Source organism: Dasypus novemcinctus, chromosome 7, assembly GCF_030445035.2.
Source record: "Dasypus novemcinctus isolate mDasNov1 chromosome 7, mDasNov1.1.hap2, whole genome shotgun sequence".
Taxonomy (NCBI): Eukaryota; Metazoa; Chordata; class Mammalia; order Cingulata; family Dasypodidae; genus Dasypus; species Dasypus novemcinctus.
The window spans coordinates 73,967,226-73,982,448 of record NC_080679.1 but is presented as its reverse complement, the minus strand read 5'-3'; the positions used below and the strand labels follow the sequence as shown (position 1 = coordinate 73,982,448).

The 15,223-nt window shown below is 38.4% G+C and overlaps 1 pseudogene; it reads left to right on the top strand.

Moving 5' to 3' along the window:
- The first annotated feature begins 2,773 nt into the window (after nucleotides 1-2,773).
- Nucleotides 2,774-10,267, top strand: LOC101412635 (ERBB receptor feedback inhibitor 1 pseudogene; annotated as a pseudogene).
- The last annotated feature ends 4,956 nt before the right edge of the window (nucleotides 10,268-15,223 follow it).

Here is a 15,223-nt window from a genome sequence, read left to right as displayed (position 1 = left end):
GTTTACCCAAAATTCTGCTAACTTCAAAGTAAAATATAAAGTTCTAAAACAAAATGGTGCTAAAGCATTGAGAACATTTTAGTTACAATCCATTAATTAAGAAAGAAAATTCTTGTGTAAAACTGCACAGTCGTAGTGCAAATTAAGAAAAGTTTTAGGAGTCTTTGAAATGTTTTGCAGTCACACTTGTTTTGTAAAAATTAGAAGTTTAAAGTAACTAAAGTTACGTTTTTGTGTCAAACTATTCGTCTGCCTATTTGCTCAAATTGTTGAGGTTAAATATGCAGTTATATAAGTAATATATATTTTTGGACCCCATATTAAGCTAAACAGTATATAAAATAATGCAAATTTTAAGTAACATCAATAAGTTGTTTCTGTGTCTAACTCTTTGTGTCTGCCCATTTGCTCAGTGTATGTCTTCATACATCCGAATAATATCAAATTAGCAAATAAAAATTCCTAAAAGAGCTCTATTCAAATTGTCAAAAATTAAATATGCAGTTATATATGTAAGTAAATATTCTTAAAGCCCAAATTAAACTAAGCAGAATGAAAAAGTCTTATAGAAATCTGATTATAGGGAAACGGACTTTGGCCCAGTGGTTAGGGCGTCCGTCTACCATATGGGAGGTCCGCGGTTCAAACCCCGGGCCTCCTTGACCCGTGTGGAGCTGGCCATGCGCAGCGCTGATGCGCACAAGGAGTGCCGTGCCACGCAAGGGTGTCCCCCGCGTGGGGGAGCCCCACGCGCAAGGAGTGCACCCGTGAGGAGAGCCGCCCAGCGTGAAAAGAAAGAGCAGCCTGCCCAGGAATGGCGCCGCCCACACTTCCCGTGCCGCTGACGACAACAGAAGCGGACAAAGAGACAAGACGCAGCAAATAGACACCAAGAACAGACAACCGGGGGAGGGGGGGAAATTAAATAAATAAATAAATCTTTAAAAAAAAAAAAAAAAGAAATCTGATTATAGAAACGATTGGGAAAGGGCCTCCTCTTTGTAAGAGCTTTAAAGGCAAGACTAGGTGTAGCAGATTAAACCTAACTACTAGGCTAGGGAATTAAGAATCAGTTTGCCGTGTAATTTCCCAGTGTAAACCTTTTGTCAGCCATAAAATGTAAAAAAAAACAAGATTAGGTTAGTTTTCACATAAAGGAAAAAAAAATGTTGATTGGTGTAACCTGGCGGCCTGCTGCCTCAGTCTCCCACTCCCGGGTTGAACAGCAGTGGAGGAGACCAGCTTAGGCCACTCCTATGGGCAGTGAAAGGATGCCCAAGAAGGAGCTAGGTCGGTGCCATTTCAGCACTAAATTCTATTACTTATTTAACAAAGGGGAGCAGGTAAAAATTAAAATGGTTAGAATGTGATAGCGGAAGCAGTTAAATCACAAACTTTTGCACGGGAAAGTTAGATCTTCTCAGATAAGCTGTAATTTCTGAAGTATCCAATCTATGGAGAAACAGAGGAAGAGCTTGCATGCTAGGCTTAGGGGTATAAATTGTGTCATTTTTCTTTGTTCGGGGTGCCAGCCATATCTGGCTCTGCGCCCCTTCTTGCAAAATTGAGAATAAATTCTTCTCCACAATCTGGTGAGCCTTATTTTCTTCCAGAAGATTTCTTTCCAACAACATAAAGGTAATTAGCGGCTCTATTAACATCAGTAAGTAAAGAAAAGTCCATAAAAACTACGGAGAGATCTTTCCTGGATTATGATTAAGCAAATTAAGTAATTGTGTAATGTGTTTTAAAACGTGGTAATCAGTATGCTTTTAAATTATTCATTTTCATAACTTAAACAAAGAAAAAAGTTTTTAGCTTCCTGTAAGGGAAAAAGAGAACATTCCTTGCATAAACTATAATGGTTTCAATTTTAACTTGAGTGTAATCTCCCATAGTTAATTTATAAACTAAATTAAGATTATATGTACGAAATCTTTAGAGTAGTAAAATTATAAGTTCACATTAGTGAAATTAGGCTAAAAGAAAAAACTGTAGATATGCTCTCTTAAATAGAGTAAATTTCTTTGGTTGGTAATTGTAATTTAATAAGTTTATTTAAACATGAGGTGGCTAGTCAATGTGGCTAGAGTCAATTATAAAGAGTTTGTGAACCATCTTCCAAACTAAAAACGTTTAAATAGTTCTAGTTGTAAAAGTCATTGTTAACTAAAACTTAGATTGGTATTGGTTGCAAAAAAATAACTTCGTAATAATAAAACCTGTCTGAAGGCCACCGCAAGGTACATATTTAAGTAAATGATAATAAAAAGTTATCTTGATTCTATTGGAAATCTTCTGTTTTCATTTTAACAATGAAAAATAATTTTTTTTCCTCTATTACTAAAGTAAAGTACCTACTGTTATCTTCATGGTAAAACTGTATAAGTAAACAGTCATTTGATACATGATGTGTTGCATTAAATTGTTTAAAATATATATATAAAAACAAGGAATAAACTTTAACATTATCAAACTCTTTTGTGCATTCAAACCAGGCCTTGTATACATTGCATTTTGCCTCTCCATGTGAGTTATTGACTAGGCTGGTCACTGACCCCTCAATTAAAATATTTGCTATATCAGCCTCTGGTTCTTCTCCTAAAGTCAATGGAAACTACATTGCAGTTTCAAGCTCCTGCAGCAGCCAATGATGACTCGGTACAGTCAAGTGTACAATAGACATTGCCTCCAGACTAGCACTGTTCCATAGTGCCAGAGAGCACTATGCACAAGGCTAGTAGAATACTGGAAAATCTCTCTAGGATCAACGATGCTGCCACTTGATCACTGCATGAAGAACATGCTAAGTGGAGCCATGATACCAGGATACTGTAAGTAAAACTTAAACACAATTGGCATTATGGCCTGCTCTCATGGAGAGATAACATGTAAAGTAGGGAAACGGACTTTGGCCCAGTGGTTAGGGCGTCCGTCTACCATATGGGAGGTCCGCAGTTCAAACCCCGGGCCTCCTTGACCCGTGTGGAGCTGGCCATGTGCAGCGCTGATGCGCGCAAGGAGTGCCGTGCCACGCAAGGGTGTCCCCCGTGTGGGGGAGCCCCACGCGCAAGGAGTGCGCCCGTGAGGAGAGCCGCCCAGCGTGAAAAGAAAGAGCAGCCTGCCCAGGAATGGCGCCGCCCACACTTCCCGTGCCGCTGACGACAACAGAAGCGGACAAAGAAACAAGACGCAGCAAATAGACACCAAGAACAGACAACCAGGGGAGGGGGGGAAATTAAATAAATAAATAAATCTTAAAAAAAAAAAAAAAAACATGTAAAGTATTACAAACCTGAAACTTAAAATTATTAATTGCAACTCTAAATCCTTTGCATTAAGTAATAATACATTAATTAATATTAAGTGCTGTACTCTTATCCTGTACTAAATATATGCCTAATAATTATAACGTTATATTTTCTATTTTGGATCAAATACGAGAGTATATTGGACATGTTAAATTCCTAGTGAATTCATTTTCTAAACAGTTAATAAACATGTCTGTAGAATGGGGTGGCAGTCTCAGCCAGGCTCAGTCAACTTACTATATTCTACTGTACTCTACTGTGTAGCAAGAGTGAGGCTTGCTTGCTGATGGTGAGTCACCTATTGAACAAGTCAAAATTACTAGAAATTGTACAATTAAAACCAAGGTGTAGGAAACCTTTATTCTGTAGTTCTGATTACTCCCACAGCTGAAAACTAAGGGAATTTCCAACTTGGTGTTCTAATCCTGAATGAAACCAGTTGCCCAGGGAGTGCCAGTTCACCAGGAGCATCTGACAGAGTGAATGAGTGCCAGTCATTGAACAGCTTAAAATGTGTCTTCTGAAAAAGCTAAGTGTCTGTTGCAATTTCTCTCTAAAGATAAATAACTTTAAAAAGTATATATATATTGTTCCCACCAGTTTTTTAAAAAGGAGTGCCATCTTTATAAGCACCTAACCTTGTCTACCTCTGTAATCCAATGTCCCTTTTAAAAATGGGTATTCCAAATTTTTAATTAAGTTTGTTTCTTTCAGAATGAACATCTTATTAACCATATGAAAACTTCATCCAACGTCGTACAGAATGTCAGATCCATCTTCCTCCAGTTAAAATAAGAGTTTTACCCCTTGTTAGGCAATGACTACAGCCCATGGCCAGCAGGAAGCAGTTACAGAACAGAGATCATCTCCCTTCAGCATCCCTTTTAGATTAAAGGTGTAAACTCTTTAAGGGTAAAACAAAATTAATAGATGGATCTGGACCTGACTGGAAATCCATGTGAGCGCCAGTGGCCCCAGGATGTCTGCAGGGTACCCCTGCCCCAGGATTCTGCTGTCCAGAATAAAAACTTCTGAATTTCTAAAAACAGTCCTGGATGCTACACTAAAGATTGATAAATAATCAATCAAAACAACAAACAGCCATCCACCTCATAGCTCCAACAATAATGATGCCAAAGCTTAGCAAGTTAAACTTTGCCAAAGGGGGGAAATGATGTGGGCTATGGGTGGGAGGCTCTTTGTCTCTTCAGAGATAACCTAAGCTGTCTGACTTGTGGGTGTGGAACGGTATGAGTCTGCAGTCCTGCCCTTAGTGACAATGGCAATGACTCCAGTCCCAGGAAACAGTTTAACAATGCAAGGTCTATAAACTTTAAGTATTTAGGGAAAATGCAAACCAAATATGCTAAAAGCTTATCTGAATGTCTGAAGTCCATGCTAAAAGCTTACCTAAGATGTGGAAGATATATATGCTAATTCAAGCCTATTGAGAACTGAAACAAAGGGACCATTTGGGCTTTCCTCTCTGTATAAAAGGGACTCAAAAATCTTGTTCTGGGCTCGGGATTGAAATAGAAAGCTCCCAAGTCCGGCCGGCCGTCAATAAACCATTTTTCCTTCTCAAAATCATTCTTGAGTCCTGGCCTCTCTATACTCAAATAATTGAACCTCTCTCAAATTCTACTACAAGACCTCATCAAAAATAACTTTAGGCTCCATATTGCTACTAACAGTCTCTTCAAAGCAATCTAGGCCTTTTCCATCAAGCATCTCACAGTTCCTCAAAAAAATACCCCTTATCCATTTATAAAACCGTTTTAGCATTTTGGTAATTGCAAAAGCATGATGCCACTCTCCTGGTACGAAAATCTGTATAAATCAGCCACACCAGGAAACACTGGCTATCTGAAGTAGAGATGGGAAGGGAATTCTCTCTTAGAATGCTGAAATCATTCCTCTTTAGGTCTTCAGCTGATTGGATTGGACGTCACTCATTACTGATGGTAATCTTCTCAGTTGATTATAGATGTAACCAGTCGTCTATGCAATCAACTCACTGACAAAGTCCATGTAATGCCCTTATATTACAATTAGACTATTCCTTTCTTCACCAAACAACTGGTCACCTGGCTGAGTTGACACATTAACCTATCCATCACAACAGGGAAAAGGGAAGTTTACAAAAAAATAAGTACCCTTTATAGAGTTTTTAAATACTGTTTTTCTCTGTTTCCTGTATCAGATTTTTTCTTTATATGTATACTAAACTTTCTATCTTATCCAGTGTCCAGAAAATAATCCCATATGTTTAGAATTCCTGTTCTTCACATATTTTTGGTTTATGTGAAGTTATTTTCTTAAGCACCTGCTCTACACAAGGCATTATTCTAGGCTTTAGCACAGCAGTAAAGACAAAGATAAATGTGGTCCTTACCCTCAAGGAGATTAAAGTCTCATGAGATAGAGAAACAAGTAATTACACAAGTAACTATTAATGTATAATTACCTGGTATAGTCTATAGAAGGATGCATAAGTACTTTGATTACAATTTGAAAGTTTAAAACAAACCACGTTAATTTTCTTACTTTGAGGACTTCCAATGTTATGTACCAGGCAGTGCTAAATTACTAAACTATTATCCCCTTTCTCAGTTCCATTGCCAGCAGTAGTAAGACATAGTTAGGCATTAGCAAAGAAGATGATTTTCAGTTTTCAATCTTCCACTTAATAGAGTTTGATTTCAAATTTTGAAATTTGACCATAAATTACCTATGAAGTAAAGCCTTTGTTTAATCAACTGCTTTCTATTCTGGAATTGTGCATAGTATTCAAAAGAATGTTGTCTAAAGAGTCCAGTTAACATCCCAAAAACTATTAGAGATATATCTAATCTCTATAACAATTTATAGATAAAGATTTAGGAATATTTAAAATTTTACATGTTATTTTTCCTAGAGACAACAAAAAAGGCATATGCTAATCTAGAAAAGTAAATATTAATGTATTAGCTAAGATGCTTTTTGCCACAAGTAATTGAAATTCTGATTCAATGGAAATTGATCCTATGTAACAGGAGTTCAGAGAGGGAGAATTTCAGGCTGGATGGATTCAGTAGCTCAACATTATCTTCAAGTATTCAGATTCTTTCCCTATCACCACTGCTCTGTCTTCCCCAGAATTCCTCCAGTTTCATCCTCAGGCTAATAGCAAAGGACTGCAACACATCCAAAATGTGTTCTATGTCCAGAAATAACAATATTCAGAGGAAGATAAAAAAAATAATCTCTTCCTGTAACTCTCTTAGAAATAAGGAAATATGTTTCAGGAGACCATCCAGCAGACTTCTCTCATTACACTGAGCATAATTGGGTCTGATACCCACAACTGAACCAAACTGGCAGAGAAAGTTAAATTACCCTTAGACCATTCAGTCCTTGGTTGTAAAGATGAGGTCAACTTCCCCTGAGGTACATGGCTGTATGGACTACAGAGAGCAAAAGTCCTGAGTGAAATTAGGGTCCTGTGAGAAAAATACATCAGCAGTGTGCAGTGTACTTCCTGAACTGTTTTTTCAAGGAAACCGCTTGAGCAGGGTATTGTAATTCTGAAAGAAATCAGGGGCATTGACAGTCACCTGATCAAAATGTAGCGAATTTTTGACAAGCCTGTAAAACACACCCAAATGGGGCAACACCATTCATCAAATGGTGCTGGAAGAACTGGATATCCAAATTCAAAAGAAAGAAAGAGGACCCCTATCTCAAACCTTATACAAAAATTAACACCAAATGGATCAAAGACCTAAATATAAAAGCTAGAACCATAAAGCTTCTAGAAGAAAATATAGGAAAACATCTTCAGGACCTGGAGGTTGGTGGTGGATTCTTAAACTTTACACTGAAAGCACTAGTAACGAAAGAAAACATGGATTAAATGGGACCTCATCAAATTTAAACACTTTAGTGATTCAAAGGACTTCATCAAGAAGGTGAAAGAGCAACCCACTCAATGGGAGAAAATATTTGGAAAGCACATATCCAATAAGAGTTTGATTTCCATTCTGTATAAAGAGATCAAACAGCTCAACAATGAAAGAACAAGCAATCAAAATAAAAAATGGGCAAAAGACGTAAACATTTCTCCAAAGAGGAAATACAAACGACCAAAAAGCACATGTAAAAGTGTTCAATATCACTAGCTATTAGGGAAATGCAAATCAAAACGACAATTAGATATCATCTCACAGCACATAGAATGGCCATTATTAAAGCAGAAAACAATAAGTGCTAGAGAGTATGTGGAGAAATAGGAACACTCCTTCCCTGTTGGTGGGATTGTAAAATGGTACAGCCTTTGTGAAAGAGTTTAGCAATTCTTCAGGAGGCTAAATATAGAACTACCATATGATCCAACAATTCCTCTGCTAGGAATATATCCAGAAGAACTGAAAACTATGACACAGACATTTGCACACCAATGTTCATAGCAGCATTATTCACAATTGCCAAAAGATGGAAACAACATTAGTGTCCTTCAACCAATGAGTGGATAAACAAAATGTGGTATATACATACGATGGAATACTACGCTGCAGTACAAAGAAATGAAATTGGGACACGTATGATAACATGGATGAATCTTGAAGACATTATGCTAAGTGAAATAAGCTAGCCACAAAAGGACAAACAAATATTGCATGGTCTCACTAAAATGAACTAAATATGAAGACTAAACACATGAAGTTAAAACCTAGAGTATAGTTTTTTAGGAGATAACAGGAAGGCTGCAAAGGAATACTGATGCTTAATATATGTAGAAGTTTCAATTAACTTGACTGTAAAAGCGTAGAAATGCATAGGGTTGATGGTAACACAGTATAGTGAGTCAGCTGGTTTATAAATGGGATTATTCCTGCAAAGGGTAGTCTAGGGATGTAAATGTCAATTGAAAAAAAGCTAGAGAATAATCTAGGGACTGAATAACACAGTGAACCCAGAGGTGGATGAAAATTGGGGTTAATAGTACAAATGCAAGAATGTCCTTCTATGAACTATAGAACAGATGTATGTCACTATTGCAGGGTGATGGGTATGTGGAGAAGCATGGAAAAAATAACTAATGTAACCTATGGACTATAGATAACAGCAATACTGTAAAATTCTTGCATCAATGCCAAAGATGTACTGTGTTAATAATAGGGGGTATGGAAAAAATATGCCAAATGTACACTATGAACCATAGTGGTAATAATCTGATAATATTATCTCATAATCTGTAACAAATATTCCACAATGGTGTGGTCTGTTGGTGAAGGGGTATTGTATGGGAAATCTATACATGTGTATGATTGTTTTATAAGTTCACAACTTCTAAAATAAAAACAAATTTTTAATGTAATGAAGTTAAGGAGGGTGTCCTAGGTAGCTGAGGCTCTGCCAGGGGAATGAAAGTTACTAGTTTGCTAAAAATCCCTGGGTTTCACAGTTTGGAGTCATTACAAAATAAGGCACAATGTCAACAGCAGAAATTGCTGTTTGGGAGATTTAGAGTCCCATTAAAAACTAGATTTGTACATTATGGCCAGCCACAGGGAATATGAAGACCTGCCAGAGCAGTCACAGTGATTTTAAAAATAACTTTTTTGGGGAGCAGATGTAGTTAAGTGGTTGCACGCCTACTTTCCATATACAAGGTCCTGAGTTCAATCCCCAGTACCTCCTAAAAACAAATCAAAACAAACAAACAAATGAAAACACCAGCTTTCATTGAGGAGTAGATATGGCTCAATGTTGCATGCCTGCTTCCTGTGTACCAAGCCCTGCTTCCTAAAATAGTAATTTTTTCAGTATTGACCCAATAACAATGGCTTACAACCTGAACTCCACTGCCAAGATGCACCTAACATCTATTGGGCATACTTCAAAATTTGTTCCAATGGATGCTCTCTACTTTGCAGAAAATGGTCCACCTCAGAAGTCCAGTTTGTCCCCTCTTATTTTTCCTCCAAGTGAAAACTTGGGTATGAAGAGGATCAAACTGCATTTGGTTTTAAGAAACTAAGTAACTGGGGTTTGTGCTTCCACCCCTCCCCTTATACCCACAAAAAGCTCACCTTCTCTTTTCCCTGTACAACTCTTTGTGAACAGAGTTCTAACCCCTTCCATTACTGCCAACTCTGAAGATCTCTTTGGATGAGGCAGTATGTAAGACAGAATTCCTAAATAGCTCAGATAGAGACTTCTTTTAGAAGCCTGTACACTTTCTGACTTCAAATATGGTGTTCTGGCAGGTGAAGCTTCCATGGGTGTGGTCACTTTGTGTATTTTGATACCCCTCCTATTTCTGCAGCAGAAGATGTCAACCACGCATGCAAACAAAATGGATATGTCCAAACTTCAAATCCTCTTCCAACTCAAATCCACTAAAGATTACTAATTCAGGACCAACTGGGTCTTTTAACAAGCCAGCCATAAGGATATCAGCTATTTGCACAGAGCTTCTCTAAATTCCGATGAAGACTAACCTGTAAAGCCAGATTATAGAAAGTGGTCAGCAGAAGTGATTTTAGCACCTACAGTGATAAAGACAGACCTCCCAAAGTACCACCAAGAGAACTTTTACCATGGAGTAATTCCCATACATGAAGTAGTGGGGTCATGCCCCCTACACAGAGCTTTGCCTCTGACCCGGAGTATGTCAATGGCAAAGCCCTGCAAAGACAAAATAGCAAAGGATCTAATAGTTCATTGAAAATGGGAAGATGGTTAGTTCAACACATTATTACCTACTGCCTGAGAGACCACCGAACATAGACAAGTATGAAAAAATTTTAGGGGAGCAGAAGAAACAAGTGTAAGCACCCAAATCTAGCCATTATCTGCTAGCAATAGTATAGTAGTATAATTCTGGCCCCAGAAAAACTGGATTTCAAAACAAAAATGGACGTGGGGGCCATGTGAAGCATAAACATTTATCCTATGTGGTTTCTCCTTAGACTTTGGGGTCATAATTCAGCAGAGGATACATAGAAGCTAATGGTTTTCAAGTAGTTTTCCAATTTGATTGAGATTTACAGAAAAAGTAGTTTATATTTCCAAATAAACTGTGGAACTCTCTGTCTAAAGGGAAAGGTTTAGAGCAGTTGTGAGGTGCTTTTATGCTGAGAAGCCCTGATTTTGTTAGCATTGGAGAAAAGTGCATTTGGGTCTGTAAATTTAAAGATGTGATGATGGGAGGGGGGATGGGAAGACATTAATATATGCATACATCATATATGATATATAAACTTGTGCTGTAACCCATTGACCATAGTAGCAGGTTAACCAATTATGTACTATCTTACAGAAATATATATTCAGAACAATAAAAACTTAAGCTGGAGAAATGACTCTTGACAGACTGAGTGTTGAGCAAGTGGAAGAAAGTACAGTATTGTTTAGATCAAAATCACTAAAAATTATTTTTGTTTAGTGGGTTTGAAGATTTCTGGCTTTTAGGCCTGTTATATTTTGTTTCATTTATTTCTGCAAATCATCTTTTTCATTGATGGCAGGGTATACCTTCTTCACCACGACTATACCTACCCAGTTTTAAAATCATCCCATGTTTGTTTTTTATTTTGTTGAGGGGTAAGTCTAGCAACTTATCTTACAACCATATTTTCACTTGTACAAGTCTCACATTTTGAAAAATGAAAAGATGATAGAATTAGTAAATAATTTTTCCTTATAATTCTTGTTTTATCCCACCCTCTAAAATGGCCCACTGTAGTATGTGCCTCACAGAGAGAGTGGGACACGCTAGACTCATATGGAAAGCATGCTAGTTGCCAGTATTCAGGTATCAGTTTCAAGCAATAATGAAGCTGTTAGCTATGTGATTGAGAGTTTTTATGCAGTGATGTGTATTTTGTTTTTTTTATTTTGTTTTTTAGACTGTATTCATAAACAATTACAACACAAGCTGGACTTGTGTTGCTCGTTCCTGTTCAGTATTTCCTGAGGATTGTTTGTTTTTTAAGTAAAACACTTCTGGCATAGTGTGTCTTCATTCCAGAGGTCACTTTAGTATCTTTCTGCTTTTAAGCCTCGCACAAGTGGCTGCTCCAGTGCTTCAGTTCAATCCAGTGTGACGCACAGCTTGTGCTCATATTTTCACATGCTATAACATCTTTATCTTGTATAGGTAAGCACAAAAGAGAAGGTGCTCACTAACAGAGGTACGTTACAATAATGTTCTCTTAACATTTAAGCTGTTCACAGTTTAAACTGCTGAATGATATTATTTAAGCTCTTTAAAGCTTATTATGTGTGTGTGTATGTGTGTGCATATATATATATTTTTTATTTTTATTTATTTATTTATTTTTTGAGGTACCAGGGTCTGGGGATTGAACCCAGGACCTCATATGTGGGAAGTTGGTGCTCAACCACTGAACCACATCTGATCCCCTGAGTTGGTTTTTTTCATTTGTTTTGCTTTGTTGTATTGCTGTTTTTTGTTTTTGTTTTTAGGAGGCAACAGGAACAGAACCTGGGACTTCCCATGCTTGAGCCACATCCACTCCTAAAGCTTATTATATTTTAGTATGAACAAAATAAAGGTTAAAACTTGCTTTAGAGGGAAACGGATGTGGCTCAACCAGGTGGGCTCCCATCTACCATATACAACCATTGAACCCTCCCATCTACCAGGGTTCAGTGCCCAGGGCCTCTTGGTGAGGGCAAGCTGGCCCATGCAGAGAGCCAGTCCATGCGGGAATGAGGCCCTGTGCAGGAGAGCCACCCTGTGTGGGAATGCCATCTCGCGGGGGAAAAGCTGCCCCGTGCAGGAATGCCAGCCCACGCAGAGAGCTGGCGCAGCAAGATGATGCAACAAGAGACACAGAGGAGAGAAAATAAGAAGACATAGCAGAACAGGGGAGCTGAGGTGGCACAAGAGAGTAATCGCCCCTTTCCCACTCCGAAGGTCCCGGGAGCCACCTAATGAGAATATAAGCAAACACAGAAGAATGGACACACAGAACTGACAATAGGGGGTTGGGGGAGGGGAGTAAATAAAAATATATCTGGGGAAACGGACTTTGGCCCAGTGGTTAGGGCGTCCGTCTACCATATGGGAGGTCCGCGGTTCAAACCCCGGGCCTCCTTGACCCGTGTGGAGCTGGCCATGCGCAGTGCTGATGCGCGCAAGGAGTGCCGTGCCACGCAAGGGTGTCCCCCGCGTGGGGGAGCCCCACGCGCAAGGAGTGCGCCCGTGAGGAAAGCCGCCCAGCGTGAAAAGAAAGAGCAGCCTGCCCAGGAATGGCGCCGCCCACACTTCCCGTGCCACTGACGACAACAGAAGCGGACAAAGAAACAAGACGCAGCAAATAGACACCAAGAACAGACAACCAGGGGAGGGGGGGAAATTAAATAAAATAAATCTTTAAAAAAAAAATATATATATATATATATATCTGTAAAAAAGCTTGCTTTAGAAAAATGCACTGATTTCTGCATTATATGGGGAGAGGATTTTATTCATTTTGTTGCATTATTTTGACTACTGTCTTTTCATTTTAATAGTTATAATACTTAAGTTCACTGAGAAAACACTGAAGAAAACTGATCATTCTCAAGCAACACTTGCTATATAGAGTATATGAAAATAACCTTATTATTAACTTTTAGAAGTTACATCTCCAAAGTAAAGTCCTTTATAGTCAAAATTATTACAAACAGCAGTTGTTGTTTATGTTTTTTTGGTTTTTTTGTTTTTGTTAGGCCAGTAGTTTATTGAGAAATGGGAGAGAAGAACAGAATTATGCACTAAAGTTGTAGATGTGAACTGCTCTAGGCAAAAAGAGCCTTGTTTATACGTGTTTTGACTGTATTTTAGAAATGAAGAAACTGAGCCATGGAAAGGGAAGGTTACTTATCAAAATGTGTCATGAGGTTCCTGTCAGTCAAACTGAAAATTGGAGAACTGGGCATGGACTTGTATCACCAGTGTCATGACCTCTCAAGTTAACATCAGCTTATCATAATATTTCATCTTCATTACAGTTTTGAACCTGTATTATTTATTTCAATATTTGTGCTAGTTAGCATAGACTAGTTTTTAATGCAATAGCAGACATCTCCAAAATTTCAGGTGCTTAACAGAAAAAAAGTGCACTTCTGTCTCAGGCAACATCTGCTGAAGATTTGCCAGATGTTTACTGGTTGACTCAGTATTTTCAGGCTGCTTCATCTCAAATCCCTTACACACCATTCCCACCCCAAAGTGACATTTCACTAGCCATGTTAACTGACATGGCCACATCTAATTTCCAGAGCTAGGAATCCTCCTTGTACCCGGAAGTAGAGGAGAATTAGATATTGATAACAAGTAATAATGCCTAACACAATATTCATTCACAGAAAGAGTCTATGAAGAATATTCTTTCTAAAGCCATTTGCTAATGTTAATCTATGAAATAATTCAATCAAGGCTGTCATTTCTAAGATGATTCTTAGAAAGAAACCATGACTAATATTATTTTGGAGGTGTTTACTCATCCCCCTTTAGGGGCCCATTTTCCTCACCCTACTGAGGGGATAGGCCTAAGCCTATTTATAGTACATGAACCTCCCAGCCACAGCAGACTGGGCTGTAAGAAAAGACCTCATCTGAACTGGTCAGATCAATATCCTCTTTCTAGATGTGGAGGCGTTTTGGGGACTTGGAGTTGTCCTGGGTGGGGCTTCATGGACAATTACGGGACATTGTAGATCCCCCCAGGGCCCACTGGATGGAATGTGGGAGAGTGTGGACTATGATGTGGACCATTGACCATGAGGTGCAGCGATGCCCAGAGATGTACTTACCAAATGCAATGGATGTGTCATTATGATGGGAGAGAGTGTTGCTGTGGGGGGAGTGGGGTGTGGGGGCGGTGGGGTTGAATGGGACTTCATATTTTTTGAATGTAATATTTTTTTAAAAATACTTCAAAAAAAAACTTCAAAAAAAAATATCCTTTTTCTAGAAGTTGGGTTTAGAACATAGCAATAAGTACTATTGGCTGCTTGAAGGAGAACATATAGAAACGGGGCTATGTCAGATACTTGGTTGACAGGTATGGAGAAAAACAAAACAGACAGGCAGGAAGAAGGAGAGAGATTCAACCAGAATGTCCTGCGTAAATACAGAGGAGAAAATAATCAGAAATTCCAATTTCCAGTTCCAGACTCTAGACCTCCTAAAGCCTTGTATAATTTCTGCCCTTGGACTCAGTGAGATAACCCTGTGTTCTACCAAGAATTTCTATTCTCTGTTTGAGTTGGTTTATAATGGTTTCTGTTTCTTAAAGCCAAAGAATGGTTGCAATGCCCAAAGCAAACAAAAGCATATACTCTCCTGAATGCCATTATGTATATTGGGCACACTTTGGTATATTGTTTCTCTTTCCTGTAGTTTTAAATTTTAATAAAGTATTTCCCAGAGTGTGTTCTGTGAAACAATGATCCTCTAAGCTACTCTGTAGAATAAGGGGTCTAGGATCAGGTAACTTTCCTTAACACAGCATTACCAAATGTATAAATACCGATAATCTCTTGGAACATGTGGTCTGTGGACATGCTGTAAAAGTTGTAGTTATGGTGAATTAGGAGTTCTTTTTGTTCCAGTAAAAAATTTATTGTTGAAAAGTGCTCTCTTTCCCTGCTTTTTTTTTTAACAATTACCAAAAGACAAAAATGATTACTTAACAAGTAAAAAAAAATTAAAATGTGAGTACTAGTCACATTTTAAGGAAAGCTTGGTTCCCACCAGATGTCTCACTACCAATAATTATGAGCCAGTGCCTGCACAAGTACCCACTCAACTGCCCGCATGGTGAGCTAGTGCTCACACGAGTGTCCACGTGAGTGCCCACATGGTGAGCCAGTACCCCATGCAAGTGAGTCATGCTGCAAAGATGATGATG